This window comes from Manduca sexta, chromosome 7 (assembly GCF_014839805.1).
Source record: "Manduca sexta isolate Smith_Timp_Sample1 chromosome 7, JHU_Msex_v1.0, whole genome shotgun sequence".
Taxonomy (NCBI): domain Eukaryota; kingdom Metazoa; phylum Arthropoda; class Insecta; order Lepidoptera; family Sphingidae; genus Manduca; species Manduca sexta.
The window spans coordinates 1,401,887-1,412,221 of record NC_051121.1 but is presented as its reverse complement, the minus strand read 5'-3'; positions in this window follow the sequence as shown (position 1 = coordinate 1,412,221).

The following is a 10,335-nucleotide window of genomic DNA, read 5'->3' as shown; positions in this document are numbered from 1 at the left end:
GTAGGTGCACCATGCGTATCGCCTTGTGGAATGGGGGTGTTTGGAGAATTCTACCACGGTATCCCCTGCCTGTCGTAAGAGGCGACTAATAGGGGCCACGAAGGGGGTCGTCGGCGGTCAGCAGGAGGCTGTCCGCCCTAGTGCATTTTGTGCGTCCTTTGCACATTTTCGGTTGACCCTCGGGATGGACGGCAGTGTGTAGTTGGTCTCATGCTGCCGTTGATGCCGAGGGCGTCCTTCGGCACGCGGGGGATTCTGACCCCTTCCCTCACCCCCGTGGGTAGGGTGTATATAGTGTTAGGGACTCGGCCCGGCGGTCGCCCGAAAGTCGACTTCAAATCCAGGCGGCTCAACGCCGGGCCGTAAGGCACGGTTACCCCAGATTAACTGCTCAGTCGCCCCCCACAAAGGCTGCGTGTTAGTAATAAGGGACTTTCTCCGCGAAACCAAAAAGGTGCACGGTGCGTAAAGGTAACCTCATGTTTATAGGTTATGAAGGACTCAATCGCCTAATTGGTCTAATGTCAGCGTGTATGGATCATATACTGTGAGGGTTTAGATTGGGTTCTCAGTTGAACCAAGTAAAATTCAAGCATATTGTTCTGTAAGTACTTGTGTGGAGCTTGCTTCTCGTCAGAATACTCATCTGAGAAAACCTGGATGGATCGTAGATGCATTAGCTTCCGTTCTGCTTACCTTATGGGGGTAGAGGTTTGGGATTATGTATGTACGTTATAAAAGTTTCGGAAATAAACTAGGTACATTAATCTATACTATATTTGGCTGATGAGACATTGCCACATCCAAACACAGCCTACTAAACGCAAATAGCTCAAAAACGAATTACGTCATTATAAAGAAATAAATAATCTTAGGACTACCGCACTGCCTAAATCCTATTAGAGCAAACATGAAAACCGGTAATAAATTAAAACAACAGTTGTAAATGAACACAAAACAGTTCTGCCCATAACCGCGCCACTCGCCTAATTGTTACTTAATGACTAATCTTGAGCCGTGACGCTGTAAAGCTGTGCCTTTTGGCAGCACACCCGAATAAAAAAGCAATTCTAGATTGTTCTTAAACGGTTATGCTTGCTAATTGTTCAACACTGCGGTAGTTTATTAATTTTGGTGCACGATTCATAGATGGCGCTAGTGTTTGCGTCAAAATGTAAAAAGATGGCGAGGTGTTTGCCGGGAATTATGACTGCACTTTAGTATAAATTTGTAATTTAGGTTTATTATTAAAATAGGTAAAACTTTATAAATGATATAGTAGCGTTGAAGTAGGGAACTATGAACTACAATAATTCGGCGCGAAATAACAGCATTGTCAGTAACTATTATCTAGGTTTGAGGAGCTTAAATTTTCATTCAATTTAATAATGCATTTTTTTTACACTTAAATTTGTTTAATATTTTAATTCCGTACCCAAGTAAAAGACTGATACCTTCTTGTCGTAAAAATATTAAATATTTATACTGAAAGCACAAATCAAACATAACCTTAAAATGATACGTCCTCAACCCTCGTATGAGAAATTTACATCTGTCTCGAATTAATATACAGGCGACCTAAATTCCTAACTTAATAGTAGCGGTTAATTTCATTATCCAAGCCCTGAATAGACTGTAACTTCGTCCTAACGTTTCGTTTCAAATGAGTTTAATATATCAAATTTTATTAATATTGCTGACTATGGTAATAATAGTTTGTGTTCTATGTAAAAGGTCCCCGAAGAGGCCATTCGGTTAGATATCACTGTATTATGGGTTTCTATTGCCTCGATGGCATTGTGTTATCAAAGTCTCAGGTTAGGATTCCGGTTCGGGCAGTGATATTGGGCTATTTTGGTCAGTATCAGCCGCGACAGGCGATAGGCTCCATCCTCTATCACTTTTTGGAACGTGTCCTAAAACCAAAGGTATCGAAAAGAGCTCTACCTAGTAAGCAGCAGTAAAATTGTTATGTGGTTTCCACGACGTTGTAGCCAATATATTTTTCTGAAAGCCATTGCTTTGTTCATTTTACTTCCTTGGAAGTACTGCTTGCGGTAGGATGATAGCATTGTAGTTTTAGGCTCAAAGGGCATAATAATGCCCTTTTATTACTAGGCATTATATATTGTCTGTCTTAGGCTTGTAAGATTAATGCTATTATGCTATTTACATGTTAAGAGATAGAAGAACCACAGATAGATAGAAAAAAAGATGTATTGTAGGGACAATAAAAATGTAGATCACTACGTATAGCGCCCTGCATTGTCCACATAAATATTCTTTAACGTTACAAACGTCTCATCTGATTGTAGCAATCCAAAGCATCACCCGCACGACGCCAGTGCCATCTAGATTAAAACAATCCAATATTTCCTACGGGAAGAAATTACAAGGACAAAAAATAGTCTATGTGTTAATTCAGGACATGATCTACCCATGTGCGAAATTGCATTCAAATCCATTCAGTGGTTTTTGTGTTTACTTCTAACAAACATCCAAACGTTCAAACATTTTCACAAACAATAAGATGTTATCATAATGATATATAGTCAGGTACCTTATTCCGTTTACGGGGGCAAATCCATCTTATTGTAATCATGGGCTATGTAATTGAAGAATAGATTTGATAGCCGTATAGGTAAATAGGAGATTTTTTTATTCTTTTACTTACACCGCTATCACAGCTGTACTTCGATTACAGCACTATAAAATAGGATTTCCTGAGTATAGTATCATTCATATTACGTCAACAATGCAAATATTTTAATCCTTATTGCCGTAGAGTGAGCAATATAACACCAACATATAATAGAAGATATTAAATGATTTGCTATATACCTTCCATACGTGCCATCGCCCAAAGCTTGTTGTCGACAGAGCTTTAAAGCTCGTATCAAAGTGGAGCTTGAACATCTGTCTTATGACAACCTACACGAAGCTTAGAAATCAGTTCTCAGAAGACTTTAGTAACACTAAATTGTTTAGAGCTAACGGTTTTTATTTAAACGATGCATAAATAATATTTTAGTTGTATTCGATTGTTAAAAATATAATAAGTAATTCAAAATTCGTACTTTTACAACCGTTTTCAATAAACGATCGCAATCCCAATCTTAATCTTCAATCAGATTCCAAGAATGAACCAATAAGAGTAACTTATTTGTACGGATGTCAATAAATACTCTGTTGTGATTGGATCATTTTTGAGATAGATCAATGGATTTGGATCGGTTATTGAAAATGGCGGTACGAATAAGCCACTCGTAAGTCTCTCGTATAAGAAGGAGCATCTGAGTAGGAACTAACGTCATGTCTCTTTTTCCACCAAACAGCAGTTTGCGTGCACGGTCGTCTTCCAGTTTAAGGATATTAAAGCCAGCGTAATAAGTCTCAAAAGACTTACCATCATAAGTCTCAGGATGACAAGCAGTGTCGCCCAGTATCGTTTCTTTCACATTTCAGTGTGGTGACATTCTTTATAGATCATATCGCCTCAATAAAAAAAGGCTACTTTGGTAATGTAATATAAAATTTGCAGGAAAAAGTGTGCTAAAATTTCCTTTAAAGGCCTGATGGTAATTACAAAGTTGTAATTTCCCCGTAATTAAGTCCGTTGCTGTGTTCTCTTCTGATCTTATTTACACTAATTATGTAAAAGGTACAGCAGTGCGTCACTTACTCCTAATATGTATGATCTTACTTTTAAATAAAGAAGAGGTATAATTTTGTTTATTATATTAAACTTGAGAAATAATTAGATTTATTTCATATAATTTGAAGTCATAAGTAAACAAGCGACTGGGTATTCATCAGCGAGAGTCCTGTTAGTCTCATTTGAAAACAAAAGTCCATAAAACCCCTAAGTACTCTGGTTTGAGTTAATGTGCATTCTTACATACATACACGTTACACACATCTCGCATTTATTCCGAAGGGATATGCAGAGGCGCAACCAGGGAAACCACTTTTCACCAAATCTGTTCCATCCTATGATGTGACAGGGGGCGAGCCTATCGCCATATCGGGCACAAATTCCAGACTCCGAGCTGATATTGAGCAGAAAATCCCAAATATCACTGCCCGACCCGGGATTCAAACCCAGGACCTCAGAAGGCTGCCGTAGCGCATGCAAGTCAACTACGCCACTAAGGCAGTCTAATATAGATTAAGAATTTAAAGCAACTGTACGCTTTACCTACTAACAGAACTTGATATTTCACGTTCAGCAAATTAGAACTTTCTCCTTTCTCTTAGAAAAGTGAATATTATAACCAAGTCACGTAGTTTCTGTAGAGTTAATTTTTTCCTTCATAACTGGGTTATCTTGTTATGAGCGAGTGATCAAGAGTTTAATGTATATCGTGGACGATTTAAATTTACTTTATATTAAATAAGAGAGAAGCTTGCTTTATGATTAAGTACATGATAAGAAGGAATCTAATTGTTAATAATTTTTTCTCTTCTCTTTTTATCATGTACTGTAGTTTTTACCTTAAACTGATTTTGAAAAGAGCAACACCAGAGTTTCTTGACCGTTATTCTCTGGTGAGAACTGCTTTCCAAACTGATGGTATAGTTAATATTGACCGAATCTAAATAATGTATAATATTTTACAGATTTAAATAAATCATTTCAAAAAATATATATTTATATATTTTTAAAAGCCCTTTTACTCTTCTTCTTTAACAAAAAAAAAATGCCTATAGAAATATTAAAAAATGAATCACCTTCCGATGGCGAAGTTCAAGACCCAAGCCACCAACGGTTAGGGATTTAAAGTAAGGAATCTCCTCACAATGTGCGCTCTGTCCAGTAATACTCTCTTCTGCTTCTAACTTCCGACCCAATGGCCAATTGAGAGCTTCTAAAGATGTTGGTCGAGGCTCTTCTGTACCCATGCGCAAAAACAACAATCGGGACAATTATTGTAGAGTCCATAGTCCACATGTCAGTAACGTCATGTGCCAAGTCTAAATTTTTAGACATTTTATCTTTTTCGGCCTTAATAAGGTTATTATCATGCGGAATGGTGAGATTCATTATTTTATATATGCAGATTAGACGATGATGGCATTTTCTACAAGTGTATTAAATCTAGTATGTACTTTTTATTGTATCGATTTTTTTATTGTATTAAGGTAAACAGATTCGAATAAATATTTTTTTATTGTGAATCCAATAATAGTAAGTTATTTGTGATGTATTCATCATAATTATTATTTCTATTGCTTTGTTACCGGTATTATCAAAAACAAACAATCATATTACACAACGATTATTAAAATTAATAAATGGACAAGATGTGTCTATACTAAAAGCAAACTTATATTTAGACATTCACATGCATCGTATTCGAACCAGTTTAGCTGAATATGCAAAGTATATGCTAAATAAGTTCCGAGCTCGCTCGTGTGCCAAAAAGACTTCGTTTACCGCTCAGCGGGGACATGAATGTCTACAGGACTTGGTTTTTAAGTCTATAGATTTTTAAAGCTTGGTCTACAGAGGTCATATGAGTTTATCTTTTAACTTATTTTTATTCATTCGCTTTTTATAAATTGGCCTGAATTTGATTCGCGTTTTAGGAAATTCTGTGTTATTTCTTCACGGTTTCGGGATCATATACTCCAAAATTCGTTGAAGTTCGATAGGTGATTCTTAATAAAACCCTGGCCAAATTCTTTCTCTAAATTAATAAAAAAAAACCTAGTTGATATTTCCGAAATTGGAGTCAGTACAACATTCTTTTCAATATATACAAATGATTAAATAAAAAAGAACACTAAACAAAGAAGTTAGGACGTGTGAAGGCAAAACATTACCCGAGAGTCAAATGACAATTTTCTAAACATAGCAAACATAACATAAAAGGGTTAAGGAAATAATTTCCGTGGCATGAAACAAATGCACAAACATTAAGTGAAACCAAAAATTAAAATTAACCTTGCCATTACGCGATACATGACCACCTGTTCCCTCGCCATCACACGCTGAATAAACTTAACGACTTGGGCCAGTGCTTCTCAACTTTTGTTGTTTTCAAAAATGCACACGAATTTCGTCTAGGACAGGACCTTTAAATGTTGAAGCAACGAGCAAGCTGGTATAATATAACTTTGACTACTTAAAGATATTTCAAACTTTGTAGGTTTTTATGGCCTGGTAATGTGACTGCACCAAACCTAATGGCGAAGGCTACATGAGAGAAGAATCACTTGACATGCGTATTGACGTAAAAGAATATAGATAGGTCACTTTCTGCAACAATACAGGTACCTCTGTCTCAGGAAAAGCTACATTTAATTTCATCTAGGAAAGGGCTTAGGAGTGGCGCTGCGACCATAAGCTAGTTTAATACAACGTTGACTACAATAATAATATCAACCCTGTGTTCTATATTTACTGTCCCACTTCTAGACTCGGGCCTACTCTACTAATAGAGGGATTAGGCCTTAGTCCACCACAGTGGCCTAGTGCGGATTGATAGACTTCACATACCCACAAAATTCTTATAGAAATCTTCTTAGGTACAGGCTTTCTCACGATGTTTCCCTTCACCGTTAAACCAAGCGATAATTTACAAAGAATACACACATAACGGAGAAGTTAGAGACGTGTGCCCTTGGTTTTAATCATTCGTCTCGGCAGCTCGTTCGACTCCCAACTAGGCTATCGCAGCTATTGACTACTCAGAGATAATACAAAATATGTCCGATACCCTCAAATTATCAATCTATACTCATGTTATGAAGCTGTCAATTTGATTGAACATTCTAATTTCTTGAACTACTATTCTAATTACGAAAATTATCACTAAGAGGCTACATTATTTCTAATACGGTAGGCTACGTTTTATCTCAAGAATGGAGCATGCTGCAACCACGTACCAATGTTTGTACACAACTAGGTCACCTTACCGAAATATTTGACAACCGTAACCTTTGTAATGACATAGACCCGTCTAAATGCCACCTGTGATTACATGCTCAGGAATCTGTACCCGGACCCTCGAAATTGAAACCCACATATTTTTACATCCACAGCCTTTTTTAGTTACTTTAATGGAAGCCAAGATTGCTCTGTAAAATGTGGACCGAGCAATGATTTTTTACGTTTATTACCTAATTTAAAACGCGTTTAATATTAAGGTGTGTTTTACATGTTAATTTTGTGGCATCTTTTTTAAGGAAAAAATCGTTTTTTGAATTGCCTATTTGTTTGATAGCATAGATTATTTTTAGGAGAAGGTTTTTCAGTACTTGCGTCAGCTTTTTATGAAAGTAATAGTCATGTCTATGAATAGAAAGAACGTGCTCAAAAATGGTGGAAACATTGTTTTAGCTAAGAGATTTAGGCCTATTAACAAATTACAAGTAAAGTTATTTGGCTGTTATCGTATTGAACAACTAATGGAGATAGTACGCATTTATTTGAGGGCGTAGATTCAAGTGTGACTTTTGTATTTGGTCGGCTTATATATTTATAGAACGAGTAGTATTCACACAAATTTGTGAAACAGATCGTAAAACGAAATGAGCAGAAACAACATGACTGAAAATTGTAGGAAGAAACAAGAGTTCGCAACTCTCAACTGCAATTCGTGAATGCATTAAAAAATCGAGATATTTTAAACACAGTTGTTCGAGATTTACATTTTTGACCTATAAGGAAGGAGCTTGCTTTGTCACATCTGCTGTCAAAACCTTAGCGATATTCTATGAAGTTACATCTTTGCTTAGTGCTTACACCTTTATTTTACAGATATGCTAATGTACGTGTCCAATCTTATTACTATTAATCAATAACCATGCACCAATACAGTTACAATCGATTAAATCGCAAATCGTTATTGAAACCATTAATCAAGTAAGAATTTTGATTAATTGTATATTTGTGGCAGTAAATCACGGGTCCGTAACTCAGTGTACAGTGCTAATGTGACCAAACGTGGACGTAATTAGAAACCGCTGCGTAATTGAGTTGTGTTCAGGTGGACGGTGATAGACGGAGCGATTGTCTCTAAAAATACAGGCTGTATATTTCCTTGTATCTCTTTTGATTCCTAACCTTTAAAATTTAATATTTGTATTGTAACGAATTGAAAAATATATTAAATAAGTCAATTAAGTGATGTTCAAGTTCTCCTTTGATGATAAACGGCCTGGACACGAGTCATTATCAGCTGTTTACAGTAACAATTAATTTTTATTTCTAGGTCTAATTAAACAGTGTATGAATATATTTTTTTATTGATTGAAATCGTTTTGTAATATATCGGTACATGAAACAGCACTCCACCTTGCATACTTCATAAAATTTCCTACTCTAACTTGACAAAGCTCATTAAACATCAAAGTAAAAATCAATATAAACGGCATCACACATAAAATAATTAGGTGCCGCTTTGACGATTTTTTAAGAACAAATAATTAATGATGAAGAGTAGGAACTTATAAACAAATGTACACAACTATACCAATATTTTGTCTTTAGGATCAGTATTTAATACTATTAATAACAAATAAATGCTTATACTGTGAATTGGCGAAATATCTAAACACAGTGAGACTTAAGGCAGGCTTCCTAACAGGTATTTTATATCTTGAATTTCCATAAGGGTATGTTATTCACGTCTAATGTCCTTAGGTAAATGGTTACCTATAATAGGAATACGGTTACTTAGGACTTCTAATGCCACAAAATTTTTTGACTTTAGGCACTAAAAAATTATCTTTATTTTTTTGCTTTGAATGACGAGACGAGCTTGCCGTTCGCCTGATGGTAAAGAATATGGTGGCCCACAAACAGTAGAAACACCAACCAATACTTTGCATTATAGAGTAGGTATTGTTTGGTATTCCACTGCGCTCGCCATCATGAGATATGAAATGTTAAGTCTCATGTCTAGTAGTTACACTGGCTATAATTTAATCACTACAAACATTTTTTACTTGAGACACCGAGAATACCTCATGATATAGACCTATTATATTATTGTTTTTAGAATTAATTTCATCGCCTGTGTACCATATCCTGTCCCTCTCAGAGCTGACCACAAGCAATGCACGTCCATCGAGAGACGTAATCCGGTATGTAGCAGCGTGGGCGATGTTCGGCATTTGCTGTTTGCGTCGATGCCATCCGTAGATATTATGCGAGTTCGGAACTCCTTCTCTTTCGGTGTTTACATCTGGTGTATTGGTTTCTTGTCCTGTATCACTTATGTCTATGAACTTACGTGCTATTATGCTGTGGACGCTGTTATTTCTAGTATGTTTCTTTATAGCTCAGGATCAGGTAAGAAGACTTCGCTATTGATTCATGGCCGATTGTATTTTTAGAGGAGTTACAGTGCAAGGTGGCAGCTTGATAATCACCTATTAATTGCTTGTAAGATAGCTCTTCTATATAAAAAAAAAAATGCATAAATGCATGGATGTTTATGGCAATATCGGGAGACTTATTGTTTCATTATCCTCTACCCTGTAAAGTGTGAAGGAATTTTAGATCCCAATTACATATACCTCTCCAAGATCTGCACTTACGTTACCACAAACATCAGCTACTAAAACCTTCCACTGCCATACAAAAAGTTGTAGTTAATTTAATAAGTTCAAGCGTAGAAAAATATCCCCACATACAATTTATAAAGAGAGCGTTAAGCCAGTATGTCAACTAAAGCCTGTAAACTGAGCTGGCTTCTGACCGGGGCCACATTTTGTAACGAAGCCTCCCCCCCCCGCTGTTTCCCGCCCTATCCCGCCGCGCACGCCGTTCTATTAATTAGAACCAACGCGCCAAGGAAACACTTATTGGAGATTTTCACAAAAATTTATTGAACAATTATGAGTTTGGGTTAAGTTTTGGGAGTTAGCGAGTTTATGTTTTAGTCTGCGTTGAGATTGGTGTGTGGAATGTTTGATAGGCTTTAAATAGTTCACCGAAATTGCTGTTTTGATTGCGGAAATACTCGTTATTCCTTAGTAACAAGATGTTTATAGAGCTGGAATGGTCAACGCACTAATTTTATCTTTCCACAGGCATTGGTAAAGGTTTTTTAAAACGAGGCCAAAAATTTCATAAATTGTAACATGGGAAATCAATGCTATATTTAGTACGATAGTATAAATAGGATTCGTTGTTTAATGAGTTACTTATGTGTGACAAAAAGTCCGCCAAAATTTTACCCTGTTATTGCAAGAATTTTGAAAGTGAATACCCAAAGTCTCTCGTTCTTCCTAATCCAGTGATAATAATAGACTAGGCATTTCTGAGTTCAGAAATAGTTTAATGGATTTTTCCAAATATTTATTTATTTATGCACTTTATAT